The following is a 26310-nucleotide window of genomic DNA, read 5'->3' as shown; positions in this document are numbered from 1 at the left end:
CAGTCCCTTCCAGCATAACCCACTAGTACAGAACGCTGACTTTCAAAACCTGGTGAGGCTCAGCCACTCCAGCGAATCAGAGCTCTAACGTCACAGTGGCTGAGCTGGGAGGTACCTAAAAAGAACTATCTCGGTCAAATCCTTTTTTTATAGATAGTAAATGAAGTTTTATTATTAATAATCTTTTCAAATGCGGATCATAGCTGGATATGTTTATATACGTTAGCTCTATTTATTTAAAACACACACACACACACACTCTTGAACTATAATATGATCACTCTGATCTTCAAAGTAGCTCAATCTCCTAATCATTTCCCCTGAAGATGACAGAAGTAGCACACCTCCTGATTCTGCAGAGAAATGGACAAATGGACAAAGGTGGCAAAGGATGTATGTTGGATCTTAAAACAGTCTCTCCATTTTTTTTAGCAAAATTACACTGAGCCCTGTGAGTTCAGAGCCCACTCCCTCCACCCCAGGCCCTCCAGCAGCCGGGAGAGAAGTTCTCACGCCACCAAAAGAAGGGAGAATGAGTCTCTGGACCCTGGAAAGCTTATGGGCCCTCTGGTCCCATTCTTGGTGCCATATCATGAAATATATATTTGGTCTTCAAACCGATTTTCTGACACACAGCTCTTAAAATCCTTAGACTCTCCAAAGTTATACATTTTTTTGCATGCTAATGAATTGGCTGATGGCTGGCAGCCTCCAGGTAGCTTCATGATGGGTCTGGTCACAGGAAAGAACAAGTCAGGATTAGAAGGTTGGGACTTTTCAGCCCCACCCCACAACCTCCAGGAAGGGGAGGGAGCTGAAGGTTAATTTGATCACCAATGGCCAGTGATGTAATCCAATCATGCCTATGTAATGAAGCTTCCATAAAAACCCATAAGGACTGGGTTGGGAGAACTTCCAGATAGCTGAACATGTGGAATTGACCAGAGGGACTCAGCGAGGGCACGGAAGCTCCGCTCCTTCCACTGTGCTACGCCCTATGCATCTCTTCATTGGCATCCTTTGTAATATGCTTCATAATAAGCCAGTAAAGGTAAGTGTTTCCTGAGTTCTGTGAGCTGCTCTAGCAAATCAATCAAACCCAAAGCAGGGATTGTGGGAACCTAACTTGAAGCACATTGGTCAGAAGTTAGAGAGGCCTGGGCTTGTGTCGGGTATACATGGGGAGGGAGTAAGCTGGGGACTGGGCCCTCAACCTGCGGGATCTGATGCTATTTCCAGGTGGATACTGTCAGAATGGAATTGGTGGGCACCCCACTGGTGCCCACTGATGACTGCCTGCTTGATGGTGGGGAGAAAGCCCCCTCCCCCTGACATTTGGCCACGGAAGTCTTCTGTTTTGATTGTTGTTGAGTGAGAGAATAGGAAAAAACACATTAAGTGTTGTTTTCTCCATACTCACAAACTTGGACTCACCAAGGAATTAGACGTTTCTTTATATTCAGCACTGTGTAGGGCCTCAAGATATCCCTAATATTCTTGGAATTCATATCCAAGTGTTTGATGAATTTAAACAAAAGTTCGTTTAAAACTTGTTAAAAGTTACAGTTTGTGATGGGCACATCAGAAGCTCCTTCCTTTTGATGGAGTCTGCTCCCTGAATCCAGCCTTGTTGGAATTCTACTTGGTCTGATGGTCCCCACCCAAAACCTTGCCTGCCATCAGAGCCATACCACAGAGTTCTGGTGGCTACCAAGTTCCTGATGCAAGAGTGATTCTTGGCATGGGTGGAGAGGAGCTATAACCTCATTTTACACAGACTGGAGGAATTGAAAAGCAGTGCCGTGGGGCCTGTGGTGTCCGCTACTTCATCACATGGGAGCAGCGTTGGGAGGAGGTGTGGGCAGGAGGCAGGACACTGTGTTCACGGAAGAGCCCTGAGGTCTGTCGTACTCACAGCCCCAAGCATGGTCTTCCCTCATAGAAAGAGGCAGTCAACAAAAGAGTCAAACTCTGCAAAATACTTGAAGATACTTATTCTGAGCCAAATATGAGACACCAATGACCCATGACGCAGCCCTCAGGAGACCCTGAGAATATGTGCCCAAGGTGGTTGGGGTACAGCTTGGTTTTATACATTTTAGGGAGACATGAGACATCAATGAGATCAATTTAAGATGTACATTGGTTTCATCCAGAAGGGCAGGGCAACTAGATGGGGAGAGCTGGGGTGCTTCCAGGTTATAGGTAGATTTAAAATTGTTCTGATTGGCAACTGGTTGAAAGAGTTATTGTCAATAGAAAGGAATGTCTTTGCTGCCATAAGAAGTTTCAGAAACCAAAGTTTTATCATGCAGATGAAGCCTCCAGGTCTCAGGCTTCAGAGACAATAGACTGTAAGCGCTTCTTATCGGACTTAAGATCTGTGTTGATCTTAATGCTGGTCAGCTTGTCTTGAAATCAAAAAGGGAGGACGGCATAATGAGGCTTGTCTGATGCCCCCTTCCTGTCATGGCCTGAACCAGTTTCTCAGATTAATGTTGGAATGCCCTGGCCAAGAGAAGGAATCCATTCAGAGGGTTTGGGGGAGGAACTCAGAATTTCATTTTTGGTGTACAAGGTGCTGGGAGGACGGGTGACACTATGTGAGCAGAAAAAGTCACGGAATTTTCCGTCGTCCCTTCATTGAGTAACTCAGGAATGGCGGAAATACTGACACCTGCAAGACAGACCTGAAACTCTGAGGATGGGCTGGAATCATTATGCGCACGAGAGACGGTGGCAGAATCTTACACCTGGACTTCTTCAAGGGACAACTCCTATTTTGATATTTGCTGTGCTTACAACCTCTGTCCTCCCCACTCCTTTCAGCCCAAGTTCCAGCACCAAGCCAGTTGAGGTGGCGTATACAGCTTATGTGACTCATGACAAAAAGAGCAGATGGAGAGACTATGAAACTGACACCTCAGTCTTCTTACAAGGACAATCTTTGACAAGAAGACAAAGTTCTGGAGGAACTTTTTGAGATGCACCCAGGCATTGCTGTGGAAGTGCACCTCCATGGGGAGAGAAGGAAGTCAGCATGTGAGTCCCTTGGCCAGATGGCAAGTAAAGGAGATGGGTTGGTGGGCAGTGGCTCTGGCTTGGAGTCCCCACTGGGGTCATGGTGGGGTAAGAGTCTGGAGTGGCCCTTCATGGAGTAAGCCCTGGGACCCTGACAGCGGGACTGCATATGTGGGTTGCCTGCTCTGCTCCTGAGGGGTTTTCATGCTGAGGCAGGGTCTGCGGTCTGCAGGCTGCCGGTACATGGAAGGACAGGGCACAGGCGTGGGCCTTGGATCCACCTGGTTTCGGGGGACCTTGCACATGGCTTTGTTTCTGCCGTGCTGCTCTGTGGGTGATGCTTTGTCTTGTTGTGTTAAAGTGTGTGTGCTTGGGTGTTGCTTGAGACTCTGTGTGTGTTGGGAGGATCCAGAAGGGGGTTGTAAGCAAGACGGAGTCAGTGAGGAAACGCCTCACATGAGGCCCTAAACCCCAGCCATCCTTACACACACCTTCAAACAAACTTGCTGTGAACGTAGTTTAGAGTTACAGAAAAGACGCAAAAGCCAGCCAGAGTGTGCTTGTGAGATCCTACCTAACCATAGCACTACCTAACCATAGCACCACCTAACCATAGCACCACCGAACCATAGCACCACCGAACCACAGCACCACCTAACCACAGCACCACCGAACCACAGCACCACCGAACCACAGCACCACCGAACCATAGCACCACCGAACCATAGCACCACCGAACCATAGCACCACCGAACCATAGCACCACCGAACCACAGCACCACCGAACCACAGCACCACCGAACCACAGCACCACCGAACCACAGCACCACCTAACCACAGCACCACCGAACCATAGCACCACCTAACCATAGCACCACCGAACCACAGCACCACCTAACCATAGCACCACCTAACCACAGCACCACCGAACCATAGCACCACCGAACCATAGCAGAATTACTGAGAACAGGATCTTCGCTGTGACACAACGTTGCCTCGACCACAGATCTCATGGGAATTCAGCCATCCCCACGGGGGTCCTCTGTCTCAGCACCCACTCTGCCTTTAGTTGTTCTTTCTCCTTAGTCCTCTCCAGCGTTCAACATTTCAGTCTCTTTCTGTCTTTTTTGATCTTGAAGCATTGTTATCTTTTAGATAAGAGATAACTTATCTCTTAGCAACTTAACCCTTAGAAATAAATTATCTCCCAGTGAACTAGGACAGAATTCTCTGTTACCATTTAAATTATCTTCTGCTTCTGGACATACATTTCTTTCTCAGTGGGCAGATACTTTTGCCAGACACTTCTCTGTTTCCCTGCTTCCTGTGGAGGAGTCACGTTTTGTTTCAATGCTGGGTCATCTTGCACCACGATTTACAAAAGAGAGATACCCGTTCTAGTCCCGGATTACTCTTTTTTTTTTTTTTCCTCACTGTCACCCAGGCTGCAGTGCAATGGCATGATCTTGGCTCACTGCAACCTCTGCCTCCCAGGTTCAAGCAATTCTCCTGCCTCAGCCTCCCAAGTAGCTGGGATGATTACAGGCGTCCACCACCACGCCCAGATAATTTTTGTATTTTTAGTAGAGAGGGTTGTTTGCCATGTTGGTCAGGCTGGTCTCGAACTCCTGACCTTGTGATCTGCCCACCTTGGCCTCCCAAAGTGCTGGGATTACAGGCATGAGCCACTGTCCCTGGCCTCTCAGTTCCTCCTGACCTTTAAGTGGTGTTGTCTCGTGATTTCTTCTGCAGAATGACAATTTACTGTCTACTCTTGAGTGGTGCTGTACTCTGCTTGATCGTTTGTTCTCCCTGCTGGCATTTTCTCTGCTGCTTTTCCCTCTTTTTATGGAGGTCACAGTGCTATTCTTGCTCCTTTGAAAGCCCCCCCTTTTTTTTTTCCTCTGCAAGCTTCTAAGATTTTGTCTTTGGCCACCAGCAGGTTTCCTGTTATGGTTCCGGTCATAGTTCTCCTTTTTGTTTGCTCATATTTTTTTGTGAAGCCCACAGGAACCAAGAAACGCTAAGTGCATTTGACCATTATTACCTGAAATTTCAATCATAGGGGATAAGTGTCTTCTCCATGACTTGTCTCAATGGGAATGAGGAAACACCTTGCTGTGAATTTCACAGGGATATGAGAATGACCGCTCTCCCATCCCCCGCGGAGCGGAGATGGATGAGGGGGTTGATAGGCACAGGCTGGCTTCAAAGGCAGCAGGAGGGGCCCTGGTTCTCTGACTCCTGACTGCACTCCCTGCCTGCTCCGGGCTCCTGTTCTCCTGGCAAAAAGAGCAGAGTGTCAGACTGGACTCGTCCACCTGCATGCACACCTTAGTGTGTGCTGAGGTTCCAGGCTCAAACTCGTCCTCAGGTGACTGCATGGGAGAGGAAGGGGCTGAAGTCACAGACTGGGAGTTCTCTCCTGGTGTGTAGGGAACAGACTGGGCACAGCTGAAAAGAAGTCATGAGTGCAGGCAGGGCCCAGGAGTGAGGAACAGAAGGCATTTTCCTGTCACTGTACTTCACCAGAGCCAAGGAGGAGGTGAGGGAAGATGAGCAGCCACGTGTTTCCAGGAGGTGGGAGAACTGACCCCTCAGAGCACACAGAGGACGTCCGACCCTCCCAGAGGCCACCTGCACTGGAGCTTGGGTGGCAACAGTCAGGGAGGGCCACCTGGAGGACTCTGAGAGCAGGACCCCAAAAAAGAAAAGAAAAAAAAGAAAGAAAAACATTTTATTTGAAAGACTAGGGTTTATTACCGAAGAACACTGAAAAGCCATGTCCGGGAAACATCAGAACTCCGCTTTACTTCCTCGTGGCTTGGTCTTGTTTTTATTTTGACCTGGGGCAATAGGGGAGGGGAGCCGTAAGCTTTTCAGAACCAGGGCCTCTAGAAAGCCTCCCTCCAGTCCTGGCGTGAGCTGCTGCCAACAGCAAGTGCTGCTTTGAGTCTGCATTTCCAAAGCCCCTCTCGGCTGTCCCCCTGGTTGGCATTTGCGGGAACACAAGTGGCCCTCCCAGCTCCTCAGCAGAATCGACCCCAGCTCAGCACAACACAGCCAGGAGCAGGCACAGGGCCTCCAGGCCTCCGCGGCCAGAGGTGCATCTTGGCTCTTAGCGCTGGGATATGCAAAGCGGGGTCCACAAGGGGTGTGCCTATGGGGGCCCAGAAAGATTCACCTGCAGGCTTATTTCACAGGGGAGGGGTGTCTCATAAAAACCTACACACCCATCCTAATTGCAACCAATTTTCATTGAAAGTCAGTAAACGGAGGGTACCATAAAAAAGGATACAAGTATACCATAAATATTTATTTTACCAAAAACACATGTTTGTGCATTCACTCGCCAGGATTTTGATGGAGTATTGAGGCCTTCTTTTGGCCATGAGTTGCTCACTGAAGTTCTGTGCCTCCTTGCATAAATGGCTCCTATGAATCATTTGTGATTCCCACTTTGATTTCTTTAAAGTGTGAAAATAAGGTCATCTGAGAAATAAGCAAAGCACCAAAACTTCTGGTTTTAGGATATGGTTATCTCACCTACACTTAATTCAACAGCAATATGCTGAATTACTTGCCTGTTTGCAGTCTTTTCAAAGCATTCGATTTACTTTTGTTTTGTTTTTTGTTTGTGTGTTTTTTTGGTTCCCTCTCTCTCCTCTCCTCTCCTCTTCTTTTCTTTTCTGATGGAGTTTGACTCTTATTGCCCAAACTAGAGTACAGGGGTGCGATCTCGGCTCACTGCAACCTCCACCTACCGGGTTCAAAAGATTCTCCTGCCTCAGCTGCCAAAGTAGCTAGGATTACAGGCACGAGCCACCATGCCTGGCTAATTTTGTATTTTTGGTAGAGACTGGGTTTCACCATGTTGGCCGGGCTGGTCTTGAACTCCTGACCTCAGGTGATCCACCCACCTCGACCTCCCAAAGTGCTGGGATTACAGGCATGAGCCACCAAGCATGGCCTGGACTTAGTTTTAAGAGAAACAATAAATACCCTCTTTTTGTGCTTATACCTCATTGGTTTCACACTATTTAATTAGATTATGTAATTGCAGTGACATGTGCAACTGGAATAAACAGGTTGGGAAAAAATATGTCCGATTTGTGGCAAGCATACATCTCTTTCCTGGGGGACACAGAAGAATGTGTGCACCCCAGAGAGTTGCTGCAGAGCTGATGATGTTCAGCTTGTTGTGTTTGTGACTGTGTTCCATGCAAGTAATATTGCTTGTAAACACAACGCATGCATTTCTGTCTCTCTGTCGGCTTTCATCAGGTTATGCTGCAGTGACATACAGCTCCAAAGCTTCATTGATTGACAGGAACAAAGATTTGCTTCTCCTTCACATCAAGCACCCTTCCCTTTCGGCTGGAACTCCATGTCTCCTGCTCGTTGTTTCAGAATCCAGGTGAAAGGATCTGTCCATATCTGGGGCATGCCAGTACCATGGTACAGGAAAAGGGAGGTGGAACCATGCAAGGGCCCTTACCACTTCCATGTGGACCCGGGACATGCCTTACCCTCACCTTCTACTCGCTAGAGCAGGTCACATGGTTGAACCTTTCGTCAGGGAGGGGACAGTATAATCTCCTGGGGCTGGACGGGGAGGGGGTGTGTGGTGGGGCACTGCAACTCTTGGATAAGCTTGATCTCAAAGGGAGAGGCCATGCGATCCTCTCCCAAAGGAGGTAGTGAATATCTGGAGCAGAGACATACTCTACAACATAGGCTAAGTAGAGACCAGTGAACAGACTCTATTGCATATGGTATGGCTTAATATGGGTCAATGAACTCAATGGTGTGTTACAGAATGGCTTTTGTTTAAAGGAGATGGCCCTCTGAAATTCCTGTAGTTCAGCCTCTCTCAGAGCCATTGGAAATCTGAAAATGAAGCTCTATCTACCACAGACTCTTCAAGACCTGAGCCTAGGAACAGTACATAACATGTGTTCACTAAAAGCTTGTTAAATGGGTGAATGAGTTTGCCCACCTTCATTTTAGAAACAGTCCTAGCACTGGATGGAAGCCACAGAGCTCTTCTTGGAATGAGAGAGAGGACTCTAGGGGACACATCAGTAAAATGTCACAGCTCAGGTCACATTCTTGGGAAGAGCATCATCACGGGGCTGAGTTCCGGATGCCAGAGGATATTGGTAGCCCACACTGGACCAGATCCTAGAATAAGCCAGACCTTGGGAAGAGCTGGAGAGACAGGGAGGGCTCCAGGGGAAATGTATGATGAACAACTGGTGGTCAGCATGGCTTTCCACAGTCTGGGACCAAGCCCCTGAGCCCACACACAGAGCATGGGGATAAAGAAGACAGAAGAAGGCAGCAGGTCAAGAATCCTCAACACCCTGGGGAATGTGTGTTAATCTTGTCTTATTTGAACTGGAAATAAAGAACCGATCAAATACTTTTGGGAACTCCTTCTGCAGGATTGACTTTCTTAGCCATAGGACACACTCAGGGCCCACAGCAAAACTCCAGCTGCTTCCTCGGGAGTAAATAGAAAGTTTTTGACAAATATGTGTTCCTCATCTTTCGTTGCAGCTTCTAGCACTGATGACCATCAGTTTTAGCCCAAGTTGCCTATAAAACAGAGCGTTATGCAGAAGATGAAGTACTAATGCCTTATTAGAGGACGTAAGCCCAGGGAAGCAAGAGTGAGAGGTAAAGAAAGAGATAAAGAAGGAGGAAGAACCAATGGAAAGGGGTGCATTACCAAGATGGCCACTACTTCGTTACAAAAACAGCTGATAGATCCATCCTGTGGCATGGCTCAGAGAGAACATAGGAAACATGGCACCTCAGACCATCACTTAGGAAAGCAAGGGTGAGCCGATTACCTGTGGAATTCCTCCTGGCTCCTGGTGTTCTTTTGGACCCTGGCAGCCTCCAGGAAATCTAACACCTCCACATGGTTGGCCACTGGGGAAGGTCTGGTTATGGTCAGCAGATATGGATTGGGGCATAAACTGAGCATGGTATCTATCCATAGCAAAATCCCTGTTTAGTGGGTCCTGTTGCAGGATGGTACCTAGATCAAGTGGTTGTTATGAGGATTCAGTGAAATCATGAACACAACATCCTTAGCAAAGACCCAGGGACATGGCAAGTATTCAGTACCTGTAGCTGCATTGAGCCCCAAGGCACAAGAGCTATCATCACCGTGTGTGTGTGTGTGTGTGTGTGTGTGTTTGCCTGTTTGTGCACATGTAGAAGATGGTAATGATTAGAAAAAGTAGTCAACATTTCTTATTCAAAGTCAGACTAGGTTGCCAAAGTCCACTAAATTGATCATTCACCTAACTTTAATATTTTCCATGTTCTTGGAAACTGAATAACCTGCTCCTGAATGACTACTGGGTACACAACGAAATGAAGGCAGAAATAAAGATGTTCTTTGAAACCAATGAGAACAAAGATACAACATACCAGAATCTCTGGGACACATTTAAAGCAGTGTGTAGAGGGAAATGTATAGCACTAAACGCCCACAAGAGAAAGATGGAAAGATCTAAAATTGACACTCTAACATCACAATTAAAAGAACTAGAGAAGCAAGAGCAAACACATTCAAAAGCTAGCAGAAGGCAAGAAATAACTAAGATCAGAGCAGAACTGAAGGAGATAGAGACACAAAAAACCCTCCAAAAAATCAATGAATCCAGGAGTTGGTTTTTTGAAAAGATCAACAAAATTGTTAGACCGCTAGCAAGACTAATAAAGAAGAAAAGAGAGAAGAATCAAATAGACACAATAAAAAATGATAAAGGGGTATCACCACCAACTCCACAGAAATACAAACTACCATCAGAGAATACTATAAACACCTCTACGCAAATAAACTAGAAAACCTAGAAGACATGGATAAATTCCTGGACACATACACTCTCCCAAGACTAAACCAGGAAGAAGTTGAATCCCTGAATAGACCAATAGCAGGCTCTGAAATTGAGGCAATAATTAATAGCCTACCAACCAAAAAAAGTCCAGGACCAGATGGATTCATAGCCGAATTCTACCAGAGGTACAAGGAGGAGCTGGTACCATTCCTTCTGAAACTATTCTAATCAATAGAAAAAGAGGGAATCCTCCCTAACTCATTTTATGAGGCCAACATCATCCTGATACCAAAACCTGGCAGAGACACAACAAAAAAACAGAATTTTAGAACAATATCCCTGATGAACATTGACACAAAAATCCTCAATAAAATACTGGCAAACCGGATCCAGCAGCACATCAAAAAGCTTATCCACCATGATCAAGTTGGCTTCATCCCTGGGATGCAAGGCTGGTTCAACATATGCAAATCAATCAACGTAATCCAGCATATAAACAGAACCAAAGACAAAAACCACATGATTATCTCAATAGATGCAGAGAAGGCCTTTGACAAAATTCAACAGCCTTTCATGCTAAAAACTCTCAATAAATTCGGTATTGATGGAACGTATCTCAAAATCATAAGAGCTATTTATGACAAACCCACAGCCAATATCATACTAAATGGGCAAAAACTGAAAAATTCCCTTTGAGAACTGGCATAAGACAGGGATGCCCTCTCTCACCACTCCTATTCAACATAGTGTTGGAAGTTCTGGCTAGGGCAATCAGGCAAGAGAAAGAAATCAAGGGTATTCAGTTAGAAAAAGAAGTCAAATTGTCCCTGTTTGCAGATGACATGATTGTATATTTAGAAAACCCCATCATCTCAGCCCAAAATCTCCTTAAGCTGATAAGAAACTTCAGCAAAGTCTCAGGATACAAAATTAATGTGCAAAAATCACAAGCATTCTTATACACCAGTAACAGACAAACAGAGAGCCAAATCATGAATGAACTTCCATTCACAATTGCTTCAAAGAGAATAAAATACCTAGGAATCCAACTTAAAGGGATGTAAAGGACCTCTTCAAGGAGAACTACAAACCACTGCTCAGTGAAATAAAAGAGGACATAAACAAATGGAAGAACACACCATGCTCATGGATAGGAAGAATCAATATCGTGAAAATGGCCATACTGCCCAAGGTAATTTATAGATTCAATGCCATCCCCATCAAGCTACCAATGACTTTCTTCACAGAATTGGAAAAAACTGCTTTAAAGTTCATATGGAACCAAAAAAGAGCCTGCATCTCCAAGACAATCCTAAGCCAAAAGAACAAAGCTGGAGGCATCACACTACCTGACTTCAAACTATACTACAAGGCTACAGTAACCAAAACAGCATGGTACTGGTACCAAAACAGAGATATATACCACACATCTACAGCCATCTGATCTTTGACAAACCTGAGAAAAACAAGAAATGGGGAAAGGATTCCCTATTTAATAAATGGTGCTGGGAAAATTGGCTAGCCATAAGTAGAAAGCTGAAACTGGATCCTTTCCTTACTCCTTATACGAAAATTAATCCAAGATGGATTAGAGACTTAAATGTTAGACCTAATACCATAAAAACCCCAGAAGGAAACCTAGGTAATACCATTCAGGCATAGGCATGGGCAAGGACTTCATGTCTAAAGCACCAAAAGCAATGGCAACAAAAGCCAAAATTGACAAATGGGATCTAATTAAACAAAAGAGCTTCTGCACAGCCAAAGAAACTACCATTAGAGTGAACAGGCAACCTAAAGAATGGGAGAACATTTTTGCAATCTACTCATCAGACAAAGGGCTAATATCCAGAACCTACAAAGAACTCAAACAAATTTACAAGAAAAAAACAACCCCATCAAAAAGTGGGCAAAGGATATGAACAGACATTTCTCAAAAGAGGACATTCATACAGCCAACAGACACATGAAAAAATGCTCATCATCACTGGCCATCAGAGAAATGCAAATCAAAACCACAATGAGATACCATCTCACACCAGTTAGAATGGCGATCATTAAAAAGTCAGGAAACAACAGGTGCTGGAGAGGATGTGGAGAAATAGGAACACTTTTACACTGTTGGTGGGATTGTAAACTAGTTCAACCATTATGGAAAACAGTATGGCGATTCCTCAAGGATCTAGAACTAGAAGTACCATATGACCCAGCCATCCCATTACTGGGTATATACCCAAAGGATTATAAATCATGCTGCTATAAAGACATATGCACATGTATGTTTATTGCGGCACTATTCACAATAGCAAAGACTTGGAATCAACCCAAATGTCCATCAGTGACAGACTGGATTAAGAAAATGTGGCACATATACACCATGGAATACTATGCAGCCATAAAAAAGGATGAGTTTGTGTCCTTTGTAGGGACATGGATGCAGCTGGAAATCATCATTCTCAGCAAACTATTGCAAGAACAGAAAACCAAACACCGCATGTTCTCACTTATAGGTGGGAACTGAACAATGAGATCACTTGGACTCGGGAAGGGGAACATCACACACCAGGGCCTATGACGGGGAGGGGGGAGGGGGGAGGGGGGAGGGGGGAGGGATCGCATTGGGAGTTATACCTGATGTAAATGACGAGTTGATGGGTGCTGACGAGTTGATGGGTGCAGCACACCAACATGGCACAAGTATACATATATAACAAACCTGCACGTTATGCACATGTGCCCTAGAACTTAAAGTATAATAAAAAAATAAAATAAAAATAAAATAAAATAAAGTATTTTCCATGTTCTAAGGAAAGTTGTCTAATTGTCTTTATAGTTTTTGAAGTGTAACATTGTATCCTTCCAGGCTGGATATAAAACTGTCCCCATCCTAATTCTCTAGTCTCGATTCCAGGGCTATGGACTTGAGGAAGCCTTTCTAAGTATGTGTGTTGAGACTGCCTGAGACCTGGCAACCTTCTTAAAGGAAATCCGATTTGCAAGGAAACCATTGCCCAACTGAAGGGAGACCGAACAAACATGATTTGATACTTCCATGAAGAAATTCATTAACGCTGCTTTTCGTGATATGATCTTGCTGTGAATGCCAAAATGAAGTTTGGTGAAAAGCTCTCTGGCAGGGAGCATGAGGCTTCTCCTTAGATAGCCTGGAGCAGGTATCACCCTGGTGAGGCCTGGTACAGCCAGCAAGTGCAAGTGTGGAGCTGACCCCTCATCAGTTGCTCTTGAGGATCATGCAATTCTGTGGATAGAGAAGGGAGCTTTCCCTGCCCACTCAAGATGGGAGAATCCACAGGCCCCCAGGTCATGAAGCAGGAAAGCCTGTGGGAACTTCCCTGAGTCCTCAGCCCATCTTAGTCAGTTCCCTTTTGTCTCCAGTCTCCAAAATGTACATTGAATTCATCCTCCCAACTCTTCCATTTAAATCATTCTACGAGGTTATAAATTGAAGAGTTCTTCAGAAACACAACAGTGCACACAGGCAGCATTCCGTTCCTAGGACTGGGTGTGGGAACTGTCCATTCCAACCCCGTAGCATTTTCAGGCAGGAATGAACCTTGGGGGCTACATCCTCTAGAGGTTTGCCCTTCCCTGGGTTGATTCCCCATAGATGAGAATCTTGCCTTTAGAAGTCCATTAGGGGACACAATTCCACACAAAGCAGTGTGCAGTCGAGGAGAAAGGCAGCCAGCACAGCTTGCATCCTCACCCTCTTTAGACACTTGCATCCTAATGAACCCCTCTGGGCCTCAGTCTCATGCAACTGTTAAAAAACTGAGATAATGATAATGATAGTACCTCATGGGGTTGGGAATTAAATGAGCTAAAATTGATGAGCTCCTTACCAGTGTTTGTTACTAATCAGTCTTATGGCCCAGGACTGTCTGAATGCAAAGAAAGAGCTTATTGACTGACTGTACCCTTTTTCTACAAGGAGAAGTAGATACCATTTCTTTCTTTCTTTTTTGTTTTGTTTTTTTGAGACGGAGTCCTGCTCTGTTGCCCAGGCTGGAGTGCAGTGGCACAATCTCGGTTCACTGTAAGCTCCGCCTCCCGGGTTCACACCATAAGAAGTAGATACTATTTCTATATATACTTACATACAACAAAGTATAAAGGCTACATAGTAGATTCATGTGTTAATCTCCAATTCCTCACTGAGAAACTGTTGATCACCCTTAGCAATCACGGCCAAGAGAATCATTCCGGATCCCATCTTTGTCTTCCAGGTCCTGGGGACTTTTTCTTCTTATGTCTGTACCTCATCAGTTAATTCTGGCTCCACACAGAATGCTAAAATATCTACTTGCTGCTCTAGGATCTCCTACTGTTAATCATAGAAATCCAATTGCCAGGTGTGAACTTGCAGAAAGCACAATCTTTAGGAACTGAATGCTCCTTAATGCCTTTTCACAGAAGGAATTATTTCCCTCCAGTTGTCCCTGTGTCTTGTTTGCCATGGTGTCTTCATTCCGCATTTGAGGAATAAACAAGTAAGTGAACAAAAACAGTGGTTGTCTGATTGTTGTCATGGTTGCACGATACTACAGCTTCCTAACTCTAGCCAGAGAGTTCTGTGTCCATTTTCTTGGTCTAATACGCATTCTACCACAATTTGTGTACTCCGTGTGCTATTAGAATGCAAAGGTCGCTTGAGGCTATAGCAGTCAAGGAACTGTCCCTCCTCCCCTCAGTTACACAGCGTGAGATCCTTCCTTTGTAATATTATAAAACCGATTCCCCCTTCAGTGTATGTATCTAAGAGATTTTCTAATTGGTCCATTCATGCCCAATATCCACCTCAATGCTGTCCCTACAGCAAAGGCTATATTGAAATATTTGTATATTTCACAAAGCTCATTGTTTAAAAAAAATTATTAAGAAAGAAATAAGAGGGAATGTGATCTTGGAGCCACATCATTACTGTTATTAAATTATCTTCACCCTGTAGCCAGCGAATCAACAACACAGCCCAAGTCTATGCCTTGGGTGCCAATGACACAGGTCTCCATGCCACAGCAGAATATAAATTAGTTTTCAAAGTGGCAATCTAGTTATCTAACTATATCTAAACTCCTTCAAGTCAACAACCCCAGAAAAGGATCTAGGCTCTTCAGTACTCTTGACGTTACTGTGATTGATGCCTTATGTTTGGTTTTTTAATGCAAACAGAAAAATATAGCATCTATTAGTATAAAACTTATTATGAGTCAGCCAGGTTTAGAAGTTAGGGTTCAACTGCTTAGAGATATTTTCCAAATGCCATTGCATGAAAGTATTATCTTACCTTTTATTCTATTTTTAAAAGAGATATTCAGCCAAACACTCACACTCCTATCCCCATATGCTTATAAGCAACTACCTACTCAAAAGACTATGATTATGATTTTTAATAGTACTGCGTTTCTTCCCAAATTTAGATAAAGTAATTTCTTATATGCCCAAGTAATTATTTAAAACATGAATTAAAATATAGAAAATGTTATACACATACCTATTAAAATTTGTTACTGTAGTAGGTGAACTCAAAGGGTCTGATGTTATAATACCTAGGTTAAATCTTGGCTACATCACTGTTATGAACTAGAATTAAGTTCAGCTGCCTATAAGAGAGAGGCTCTGAAGAACAAAGGCAGAAACAAGCTAGGAGTTTATTTTTCTTTCAGAGAGAAACCAAAGGAAGGCAGTTCAAGGCTTCACAAAGTCATTAACAAGCCAGACCATTTGCCACTCTCCATGACACTCTCTAAGATCTGACTTTCATCCTAAGGGCAGAAGATGGCTGCTAGAGCCCCAGCTACATCCACATTCCAGGGAGCACAAAGGAGGACACAGCAAAAAAAGGCCAACACCTTCCTTTAGAAAGACTGCCTGGAAGTACCACACAACACTTCCTCCTACAGGTCACTGCCCAAATCTTAGTCATGTAGCCACCTCTAGCTGTGAGGGAGGCTGGGACTCACATAATTTTAGCAGGAAAAATATAATTTAATACCTTGGGCAGAACAATAACTCAGCTACAAGTAGGATTATATGCTAAGATGTTAGGAAGATGTCTTTGATTACATGGACTCAACACTTTAACTACAGATTGATTTGGAAGAGATGACGCTAGCTACAACGAACTCCTGAAGTCAGTGTATATCCACGAGGGAACTTAATATGGAGCACGTTTGCTGGAAAGCAGTCAGCCTTTTCTGTCTCATCTCTCACTTTATGCTCCAGCCTCACTGGGCTGTTCTGTTTTCCAATGCACAGTACAGTCTCATGTCTCTCCCGTTCTTCATTCAGTTCTTTTGAAGATGCACTTCTCCACTCCTACTTTCAACTCTACTTGACCAAATTCCTCTCTTTTTTTAAGATGCAGTTCAAATACTTCCATTTCCATGAAGACCTTTTGGGCCATATCAATATAAGTAAATCTCTCACTCTTTCACACTCAGATTGCATTATATCTAGTTTCATTTCTCACATCACAGTTTTGTGTACCTGTCTTTCTCTTTTATTAGATTTTATACCCCATGAGGGGAAATACTATCTTACTCATATTTGTGTCCTCAAGATCTGGTACAGAAGATTAGTACATTGAAGGTGGTCATTAAAAATGTACTGAAGGGACTAGCATTACACGAATTACTTAGCTCACTTCATGTTGCTATAAGACAATACCACAAGCTGGATAATTTATAATAAAAAGAAATTTGTTTCCTATAGTCCTGGAGGCTGAGAACTCCAATGTAAAGGGACTGCATCTGGTGAGGGCCTTCTTGCTGTGTCATAACATGGCAGAAATCACCCCAGGGAGAGAGGAGTACATGAGAGAAAGCCAAACTGGCTTTTATAACAGATTCCCTCTCAGGATAGCTAACCCATTCCCATGATAACCCATTAATCCATTAACTTATGAATGGAATAATCCATTCATAAGGGCAGAGCTCTCATAACCTAATCACCTCTTAAAGTTTCCACCTTGTCCCACTTCTTAGTACCATCACAATAGCAATTAAATTCCAGTGTGAATTTTTGAAGGGAACATTCATACCATAGCAATGAAATAATGAGGAAGGAGACTGCATTTATTTACACAGCTAGGATAATTTTTTAATTCCATAAGATCAACTTTCAGATACTGTGTATTGATACAACTCCCTGGCATGTAATTGCTGCATTTCTACATATTGAATTTTAGTGCAGTTAGGCATTACTTTCCTGCTTACCGTTAGTTTTAGTTAATGGATTATCTCATGTGAACAAATATGTCAGTCAAAGAGGCAGCAGTGAAGGACAGCCTGAACTTCACAACCATATTTCCACTTCACCATCTCATTCACTAAGTTAGGCTTCTAGCCTTCTATGGTGACAGGCCAGTGTAATAACTGTACCAGTCAAAGAAGCAGTTACTCTTTTACTTATATTGACCACAGGACTTGGAGAATCACAGACTCAGAAAAAATGTCACATTTAAATACAGAAAAGGGCAGTAAAGATTTGAAGCCACAAAGGCTACTCAAATAAAAACAAAGAAATGTGTCCAGATTTAATTTCTAGCACTAGGTATTTTGAAGGAAAACCTAAGAATCTGAGAAAGAAACCTAAGAAGGCAGACTAAAATATGAATAAATACAGTAAAACAGATGCAAGATTTATATACTCATTGGTACATCACTGAAAGAAATTAAAGAAAACCTAAATAACTGAAAGACGTCTTATTTCCACGGATTGAAACAATACTGTTAAAATGGCGGTATTCATCAAAGGGATCCACAGATCCCACAAATCTCTATCAAAATACCAGCTGCTTTGTTTTTCTTTTGCAAAAATTGACAAATTCTAATTTTATAATACTAAAATTTATATGAAAATGTTAAGAAACCCAAATAGTCAAGGTAATTTGATGGAGAAAAGGGGATAACAAACTTAGAAGATACATACTTCTTGATTTCAAAACTTACTCCAAAGCTATAGTAATCAAGACTTGTGATATTGGTATAATGATAGACATATAGATCAATGGAAGAGAATTGAGAGTGCAGAAGGATACCATTACATTTATGGTCAGTTCATTTTTGACAATTCCATTAAATGAGATGATTCAATGGAAAAAGAACAACTGATGCTGGGACAAGTGGATATTGACATGCAAAAAAATGAAATTCAACCCCCAGGTTACACCTTGTATAAAAATTAACTCAAAATGGATTCTAGGCCTAAATTTAGAAGCTAAAATATAAAACGCTTAGAAGAAAACATAGGAGTAAATTTTAATGTCCTTCAATTAGTGCCAGATTGCAAAAGGGAACTGAAAAAGCAGTACTGTTAGGGGAGAGGGTTTGTGACAGAAGGGAGCCACCAACCCTCTAGGTGTCAGTTATATGGGTGTTTTCATGTATGAAAGCTCATCAGGTTGTACATTTATGAATTGGCCACTTTTATTTGTTATATCTCAAAAAGTTCACTTTAAAAACACAAAGAAGTCATGCTATCACCTCAGATTTTTGCAGGACATTACCGTCTAGCAAGCAAATGGATATGCGAGTTTAATGTACCCAAGCTCAAGAGAAGCACTGGGCCACAGCCACTTGGGAAGATAAAGACTTCAAAGTACAAGTGGAGCAGAGGCTGCTGGGCAGGTGATCTTCAGGGACAGGAGATGGGAGGCAGCTCGAGGCCTCAGCACCAGGCTTTGGGGCCTGAGAGCCCTGACCCATCCATCTGGGTGCTGTACATGATCAGAACAAAGGACCAGAATCCGGCTTCCCATAGATTCTCTGCAAAATTACAAGTACCAAGAAGGCAGGACCTGAGTTTCGTTCACCATTGTGGCTGTAGTGCCTGTTCACAGTGACTGCATCATAAATGAATTTTTGTTCAATGTACTCCAAATTCACAACACAGGTACTTTCTCCTTTCCGGTACTTTCTCATGGAAGAGGGAAGTGTGCTGTTCATGACATATGCTCATCGCGTGCCCCATCTGCTCCCCATGGTTCAGGGCAGGATGGAGGCCCTGGAAGGCATTCAGGGTTACTTTTGCCTCCTGTGTGGAAAAGTGACTTTGTGTGCCCAGCCAGATGTTGTTTATGCAACATGCTCACACGATGTGAAATGGCAAGCCATGTGAAAGACACTAGACACAGAGGACATCAAACGTTGCAAAATTAGTCCCTCTCATGTGCTTTGCCAAATTAGTCATGGACCATTTGTTGTAGGAATGAATCATGAGCACTAGCTCATACAAGCAGGGCCCCTAGTTCTCTTTCCTTGGATATCTGTGGTTCTGCATGAATTTCAAAGTTTGGGGGCTGGGCCCAGGGAGCCTAGGGGCTCCTTCCTGCTGGTTTTCCCTGGAACTTACCCTTGAGTGGAGAGCTCCCTGGGGACAGACAGCACAATGTGTGCTAGTCAAGCTGTTATGTAAGAGTTGTTACTACAAGTTCACAGCAGCTTAAATGGGTCTTTCCTATGGATTTTAAGACCTTAAGAAACTAGAGCTTTGGGACTTGGACCTCTTTTTATGATTTCTGTCTCATTGCATGGATTAGTCTTCATTTCCTCCCTGAAGCTATCTGCATTCCTAACTGAGCCACAGAGACTCATGAAAACTGGACTTTCTCATTTCAATTAACTTCCCAAAGGGTCAGTCCAGTGGTCAGAGCAGAGCAGAGCAGAGGTGGGGGAACACTGAGTTTCAGCCATGACTCTTCTGTTGGTACACGTGTGAGCTGGACCAAGTCATTTCCCTTCTCTGTAGCAGACACCCTCAACCCTAGATGAACAGGCCCCACTCTCCACTCCCCATGTCAATTCTAGCTCTGTGACCTTAAAGGACCCTGTAACCTGCCAGAATCCAAGCGATCAGACTCCAAGCCTAAAGAGATTGGAGTATGAGCTATGCTCAAATATTTGTAACAAAATATAGAACTATGCTTTATTTGCCTCAGGGGGAAGAACCAGAACAATTTGGTAGAAGCTACTCAGACAAAGATTTGGGCCAAAAAGAAAAAGCTTTGTCTGAAAATAGACCTGCAAATCAGCCAATTTGCCCTAGCAAATAGTACATTCCTCATTAGAAGATGCACGTGAGGAGACCCTCAGGTTTTCATCAGAGACGTAGCACTGGGCTTTAGGGGACAGCAGGAGTCTGGAACAAGATCCACCTGGGTTTGAATCTTGGCTCTGATGCTTACACAAGCAAGCGACCCCGGACAAATCCTTCAACCTTTCTGATACTCAAGTATCTAGTATATCAAGTCAAAATGATGATAATCTTTATCTCAGGGGTTGTTGTAGGGGTCAAGTGAGATAGAGCACAAGGAATGCTTAGTACTTGGTGCAGCAGAGAGAACATAGTGAAAGCTCAGTCAATTCTACTTTCCCACACTACCATTTATATGTGAATTGGAAGGGGAGCCTCTAGCGTCCTTTCTGGGATTGAAAGAACATGTTGCTCTGCCTGCATGGCTGGAAGGCCGAGAGTGGGTCTGCAGTGGGTGTAAAAGGATGGTGTGAAGTTAGGCAGGGTCAGATCATACGGGACCACAGGCTTATTAAGGACTCTGGGAGCCCTAGAAGACTTTAGAGATGAAGATGGGCACGATCAGATGAGTCTTTGGAAAGTCTACTCTGATTGCCTTGTGGAGACAGAATTAGAAGACACAAGATAGATGCAGAGAGAGAATAGATGACGCTCACTTCAGTGGTTTAGGTAGGGAACGATCAGTGGGGCTGCAGAAGTAGAGAGAAATGGGCAGATCTCAGAGACACTTAGAAGGAAAGCGGAGACTTTCTGGCATGTGCAATTGGATGTTGATGATGTCATTCAATAGCAAACACTGGAAGAGGTCTAGGCTGGCCATAGGGGACAGGGGAAGAGAATGGTGAATTTTGGTTATATCAAGTTGCAGGTGGCTACAGCGTTGACATCAGATGGGATCCATACATCTCAAATGCAAGTGAGAGGCTGGGTGGAGGTCTGAGTCATTGAAGTGGTGCATAGACTGTTGGTCTCAGGGAGATAACATAGACTAAGATATTCTTCAAGAGGACGTTAATGCTTGAGAGGAAGGGAAGAGTCAGCACAGTAGACTAAGACACAGCCAGAGAGATGAGAAGAACTGAGGGAGGGTGGAATCCAGAAGACCAGAGAAGAGCACGTTCAGGAACTTTAGTCAATAGTTGTGTCAATTCCTGCTGAGAGGTTAAATAAAATATGGCCTGTGGAATTTAGTGCTTTTGGCCTTCACCAAGGCACTTTCAGCAGAATGATGGGGTGACAGGTGGACTGGAGGGGGCTGGGAGAAGGGGAGGTGAGAAAAGGCAGGTAGTGGGCAGATGCACTACTCCTTCGAGAAGCTGAGCTCTGATCTGTGGGAGTTGCACTTTCTGCTTGGAGGGGAAAGTCTCATTAATGAGCCTGGTTGGTTGGTTGGTTGGTTGGTTGGTTGGTTGGTTGAGTGGTTGGTTGGTTGGTTGGTTGGTTAGTTTTAAGAAGGGAAGGCTTAAACCTTTGCTAATGTAATGGGAAGAACTTGGTCATCAGGGAGCTATTCTGAGGGGAAGGAGACAGGCAGTTTTGGGCAGGGCTAGTGGAGTCCCCACAGCCCTCCACCTTGGCTCTGCCTGGCACTCTGCCATCACCGCCCATCATGGGGTTCTGCCCTCAAGCATGTTTGCAGTTGAGATGGGAGTTGCACAATGGACTGAGTACTGGGGCTTCTGAGTATCTTTGTGTTTTTATTCAACAAAAGTCATATTGCTTTCCTATAAAACATCATTTGTTTGTGAGAAAGAATATGTCACTTCCATCCCACTTTGTTTGATATTGACAGAAACATGGTATAAGACTCAAAAACCATAGAAGATCAAACTACAAGTAAACTAAGCATCCCCTGGCCCAGCCACCTCGTCCCCAAGGAGAGAGCAGGACTTGTGGTCCAGAAAACCCAGCTGAGCCCTGACTCATCACTCGCTGGCTGGATGGTCTTGGCGAATGGGTGCATTAGGTTTTATTCCTTCATTTATTAAATAACCATAGCAAGTGCCTGCCTTAGAACACACAGTACACTCAGCTCAGGGATACCGAGATGAGTACAACCAGCAGCTGTCAGAGCCTCGATTCCTCTTCTCCAAATAAGCTCCATAGTCCTTGTACCATCTGCCCTCAGCGAGGACCAAACAAGAGCACGAGTGCTTTAGCCCACAAGGCACTGTACACATGACAGCTAGCCCCATCTTTACAAGTCACCTAGAAGATCTTACTCTGCCTTCAATAAGTACACAGTCAGACTGGAAGATGAGGTGTGTACACATTAAAAAACAAACAAAAAACTAACAAATAGGCAATGCACAGCAAATGCAAAATGAGTAGAAACTCTCCAGGCACAAAAAGTCCAAACCAGTGAAGGGAGATCACTGTGTTTTGGAGAAAATGGAGAATTCCAAGGTCTCAAAGTATAATGTGGTGAAAAGAAGGACAGGCGAAAACTCAGAGAGGGAGAATGGTGAAGGCAAGACCATGGATATAAAAGGGCAGTATTTCTAGTATCCAAAATTAGCAGAGTCATATTCAAATCCTTGCCCGTTTCCATCTGTGAAGAATCCCTTGAAGACACCTGAGCTGTTGCTAACTATTTCAGTGGCTTTTTATTTCACCTTCCTCAACCTGAGATGCTGTTCACTGTGGCCACCTCATTCCCAGGTTTCAGGGTCTGCAGTACAAGAAGAACCAATTGTACTTACAGTTTCCAGTGTTTTGTCTGAGACTGAGATATTTTCCTGTTGCAAACACACACTGTGTTTTAGAATCACAAGATCCTAGAAGGGACTTAGGAGTAAGAAGGTCTTGGTTCCAGTCAATGATCTGCCTCTCAACAGCAGGCCGCCTGGGTGAGCCCCGCAAGCCTCTGAGCCCCTCTCCTCACCGGGACATGGGGATACTGAAGCCTGACCCACCACCCGCTTCCAGGGTCCCCTGAACATGAGCTGATCTGCAGAAGAAATGAACGCAACATAGATATCATTATTAGCTAGTTCGCTGATTCTCAGACTCTCCTTATCCCCGGGGTGCCTTGTGGGCCATCTCAGGGGTGAAGGAGCCAGCCGGTTGAGCTATCCTACACCCACAACCCCAGAAGCCGAGCTTTTATCTGCTGTTCATAAGGGTTCTCTATGTGTTGAATCAGGTTTAGCCTAAAGCTGCCTCCCTACATATTTAAGTTCAGCCCAAAGGTTTCTCTGTGCACAGTGAAAAGCAACCCAACTGGAAAGGTAAACAGATGTAACCCACTCTGCCAATCATTGAGTTTCAGCCAATCAGACACGGCCAACTGTGCAAACTGTGTTCAAATCAGGCAAACGCGGAGCTGTAACCAATATGGCTGTTTCTGCGCCTCCCCCTGTTTTCTGTACCTCACTTTCCTTTTTCTGGCATAAATCCTCTTCAACCACTGGCAGTGCTGCAGTCGTTCTGAACCTATTCCAGCTGGGGGAGCTGCCTAATTTACAAATCACTCATTGTCCAATTAAGCTTTGTTAAATTTAATTTATCTAAATTTAATTTTCTTTTGTGTGTGTGTGTGTGACAGGTTCAGTGAGAACCTGTTGCCCAGGCTGGAGTGCAGTGACATGATCATAGCTCACTGCAGCCCGGACCTCCTGGGCTCAGGCGATCCTCCTACCTCACACCTCAGCCTCCTGGGAAACCGCACGTTCCTATCACCATACCTGGCTAATTTTTATACTTTTTGTAGAGATGGGGTTTTGCCATATTGCCCAGGCTGGTCTCGAACTCCTGGGTTCAAGTGATCCTCCTGCCTTGGCCTCCCAAAGTGCTGGGATGACAGGTGTGAAATTTTTTCTTTGTACATATGAAACCCTTAGCATTTATAATTCATTTTAAAGAATCCCCTTCACTTAAGGGAGCGTTTTTAAAAATCACTGATAGTATTTCATCTTCTCATTTTACACACAGGAAAACTGAGGCCCAGAGACGTTAAGCCATCTGCCCCAGGGACACACAATGGCAGAGCTGAGAAGGCTATTTCTGATATTCTTGTTTCAGTGCTCTGTCCACTCCTTTGTTGTTGGTCAGGCAGATGCTGGAATGTTCCATGAATATAACCAAGAGAAAACAACTCTTAAGTTCCTACCCCGTGGTGTAGATAAGCCCCTTGCAAAGGAAGAGCAATGTGGTTTGTAAATCACAGTTTGCTCCCAGGACTGTGCAGTGAGTCTGGAAGGCGTGGGGGTGGTGCTGCGGGGCTCACATGGTGGCCATGTGGGGAAGACCGGACAGACACATGGTGAGGACACGCTGTCCATCACGCCAGCTCCAATCTCCGCGGCACACATACCAGCTGCCTTGCAAACAAACTGCACAAATAACCCCCTCCCCACTCCATCTCTTGCATACTTTAGGCCTTGATTCAAGCAGATGTGTTTCCTCTTTTAAAAATAAAAGAGGCATTAATTATCACCAGCCTTCTCCTTCCCCTCCTCCATCCCCCAAGGACTCAAATTCCTCCTGCCGGCAAACTCGGCTCCCCTGGGTTCAAAACTACAGTTCAAACTCCAGATTATCGTCTGGTAGAACATTTGGAAAATCACCTCATTCAGAAACAATTAAGGTTTTACAAGATAATATGTGTTGTTGAAAACATCCCATTATTTTTAAGTAGGGAAAATTCCAGAAATTCTATTTATTAATCTCTCCTGATAGTTCTTGTTTTCTATGTGAGGAAAAGTCTTCTTCTTGGAATATTTAAGAGAAAATATGCATGAGAAATATGTCAAGTCATTGCATGGATATCTACTAATGTCTGAGAAACGGCCCTTGACCTAGAGTTGCTTCCAAGTTTGTTGGTCAGGTATGGTACAATACAAAGCTGGATATTTCCCTAAGTCTTTCAAAAATAAAATTTTTATTTTTGTACATTATATGTACATATGTATGTGTATGTGTCTGTGCATTTGGTGTGTGCATGTGCATATATATGTGTGAGCATACTTGCATATGCATATGTATGTATACATGTGTGTGCATATGCATGCGTGGACATGCATGGACATGCGTGTGTGTGTGTGTTGTGTGTGTACCATGTGTATACCATAAGTTCTGATTGCTGCTAAGTACCAGAGGCCGTCACTGGCTAGAACAGAAGGAAGAGTGTGGCCCCGGGAGGCAATGGCACCTGGGGGTAGATGGGGAAGTACAGACAAGGGTATCCCTTGACAAGGAAATAAGTGAACTGAGGCACAAAGGCAGGAGGACCAAGAGGCTGCAAGATCCAGGGGAGACCACATGTGAGTTAATCTACAACAGATTCCTGCATCCAAACCGGAACTAGAGCTTTGGCTAATGTCAACCATAGGCTGAACAGTAGAGAAACATTGAGAATCACAGTGGCACGCGGGGGATTGGCCTTGCCAGAGAGCCTGTCTTCACTGCCCAGTAACATGCACACGATTTACCACCTATGCGGATGAGGCAGGGCCCACTGTTGCCACTTCCAAAGTTCCCAAAAAGAGCCCCCCACCCTCCAGTCATGTGAAGTGGGACTGCACCAGCTGAAGAGGCACAGGCTGATCCCCTTTAAATAATGACGTGATTGTACCTCCCATTCTGCAGAGGAGGAAGTGAGGCTTGGAGAGGGGAGATAACTTGAGCCGGAGGTCACTCAGCTAAAACAGATACTGAAGCAAGCCCCTGCAGCCCATGCTGAGGGCATCTGTTCTGCGTTCTCCCTCTGCCCTGGGTCAGTGCCCATCCAGCCCTCAGCACGGCCTGTACCACCAGTGTCAGCTGTTGGCAGTGTCTCCTGGCTACTGCGAACCTCAGAGGTACACCACAGGTAGCTCATGTTGATGAGCTCTGTAAATACACTCTCCATTGTCTGAATATATAGAGGTTTGAAAGACCTTAATTCCATGAGTACGTTTTGCATTCTCTGGAACATTTCTTCACAGCATGATATGCTGGAGCTCCAGAGAAAGGGCAGGGGCCAGGCCTCAGGGCCTCTGTTTCCTCCTCCTCTAGTGAGTGGTGTGCTAAGGAGGCAAACACAGAGACGGGGGGTAGAGTAGGGAGAGCGAACGGCGTGGAGGATCACCCACTCAAAGAACCGAGGTTCAGGCCGGGCCAGGAACTCTGCATCCCAGTGCCGTGCTGACCAGTGCACCCTGAGGGTCTGCAGAAGCACACAGCAGCGCGCCCTGGGGAGTGAGGCCGGGTCTTCCTCAGGAAACAGCAGGCCCCAGAGCCACAGGTTGTTTCCTGGAAACCCGCCCCTAAGTGGACTGCCCTTCGCTCCTGCCAGGCCCGGCTCCCTGACAAGTGGATTGCTGTGAAGAGACATTTATTAGAAATGATGGTGAAAATCCACTAAGGAACATCAGGGCTGCTTCTGCCTCACAGGTCT

The 26310-nt window shown here is 44.5% G+C and overlaps 1 protein-coding gene and 1 long non-coding RNA gene across 2 annotated transcripts in view; one reads left to right on the top strand and one right to left on the bottom strand.

The window, feature by feature from the left end:
* LOC114673869 (uncharacterized) overlaps positions 1 to 26310 on the top strand; it is a 245244-nt gene that overhangs the window by 208767 nt on the left and 10167 nt on the right. The gene's annotated exons all lie outside the window — the stretch shown is intronic.
* LOC144336516 (uncharacterized) lies at positions 2407 to 5762 on the bottom strand. The gene is made up of 2 exons (XR_013408373.1): positions 3852 to 5762; positions 2407 to 3611 (listed from the first exon to the last, which is right to left on the bottom strand). It is a non-coding gene; the product is annotated as an uncharacterized LOC144336516 (long non-coding RNA).

The sequence above is a fragment of the Macaca mulatta genome, chromosome 18, assembly GCF_049350105.2.
Source record: "Macaca mulatta isolate MMU2019108-1 chromosome 18, T2T-MMU8v2.0, whole genome shotgun sequence".
Classification (NCBI taxonomy): Eukaryota; Metazoa; Chordata; class Mammalia; order Primates; family Cercopithecidae; genus Macaca; species Macaca mulatta.
Note: the sequence above shows the minus strand (reverse complement) of the source record. Positions and strands in the feature narration are given on the sequence as shown.